The sequence below is a fragment of the Papaver somniferum genome, chromosome 4, assembly GCF_003573695.1.
Source record: "Papaver somniferum cultivar HN1 chromosome 4, ASM357369v1, whole genome shotgun sequence".
Classification (NCBI taxonomy): Eukaryota; Viridiplantae; Streptophyta; class Magnoliopsida; order Ranunculales; family Papaveraceae; genus Papaver; species Papaver somniferum.
The window spans coordinates 65,858,574-65,860,279 of NC_039361.1; positions in this window are offsets into that span (position 1 = coordinate 65,858,574).

The window sequence follows — 1,706 nt, forward strand, 5'->3', positions numbered from 1 at the left end:
GGGGCCATCTTCAGGAGCGGGTTCTCCCTGAGATATCGTGGTTTAGATATTTTTCAAAAAAAAAGAGAGAGAGAAAGAAAGAAGAAGAATACGTGGAAGACTCACTGATTCACTTTCAGACTGACTAGAAGAAGACTCATCACTGCTGTTGGAAGAGTTATTTTCATCATCACTAGATTTCGGGCTTTCTTCCTTTTCGATCTCTTCTTCACCGCAAGAAGTCTCGGCATTGTCACCCTTTTCCACGAGAGAAGCCGTTTACTGAGGCTGAGCATTGCCACCCTCTGTTGAGAGAGCCGACGTTTTCTGACTACGTGAAATCTGGGTAAAGGCGTTCACGCCCTGGTTAAGAAATAAGGAAATATTTTCAGTAACGAAAAAACTGTACAGTCCGACTGAGTGAGCAAGAAAAAGAATACATACCCGAACATTGGAAGAACTGAAAGTCACAAGGGCCGTTGGATCTGGTCGAAAACCACCCGCGCGATCTTTCGACCTTCGCTCCTTCTTTTGGGGATTGTACGTGTCCGTGTTAAGATATTTTCGTTTGGGCGAGGAAGGATCCCTTAACAATGGATGTCTTACTAAATTTGCAGCAGAAGGATCACCACAGGTATTCTTCACTACATCATTCACGAATCCATGAATGGCAAGGAACTCGCCCTGCCAGAATATGTTATACTTGGAAGTTATCGTCGGATTTCATGCAGAGAGAAAGAAGGGAAGACTTATACCCGGCGCAAGAGCACTAGCATCGAGAGAAGCTGGCAACAAGTTTTCTGGAACGACTGACTGACGAGAGAGAGGAACCCCTTTGTTAGAGCATTGCTCGGTCAAACTCGCATGCGTTGCTATCTCAAGCATGTTTGTCAATGTTAGTGATCAAAACTATAAGTCTTGATTTCTAGTCTACTATAGCTAAGTCTCGGACTAGGATAAAAAGTGTAGTTGAGCTCAAGGACTTCATGGAGATTCATCATACAAGAAGAATAACTACTCAAGGAACCGGTGGAAATTCTCGACAAAAAGGTATGTGAAGACTTGAACTTATCTGTCACTCAAAAGTCTATCTACTCTATCTCCTACTCTTTGATACAAAAAGTCATATGCTATATATAGACTTGGATTATACACATTTGGTATTTGAGCCGAGTATACCTCGCTTATCTATATCTCGAAATATGTGTTGGTAAGATTTTTGCTTCGATCAAGTTTATATTTACCATGTGACGAAAGTCATGATATGTTTCAATCACTTTGAAAATTTCTTTGACGAGAAATGGTGTAACAACTATATAACGTCCTCTAAGAATGTTTCAATGGTTGGAATGAGAGCTTGGATTACATAACCAATGATAGACATAAGTATTGTTGTGGAAACACATATGTGCATAAGTCCTATCCCTTGAACCAAAGTTTGCGAACTTTGTTGATCAAGAGAAACCGGAAGAATGGCTTGTTTCCAAGTCCGCGAACTCAGTCCGCGAACTGCCGAACTTCTCATCCCGATAAATTATGCTGGAGTTGACAAACTTGTTACGTGAGTATCAGTCCGCGAACTGGCGGAAAGTCTTTGCCGAGATTTTCTGCTGGAGTTTGTAAACTCTGCCCGGTTGCTTAAGTCCGCGAACCTAGTGTGCGAACTTAAGAAGGTTATATATCTGAAGATGATTTCTGAACTTAAACTTATAAAAACTAAGGAATTC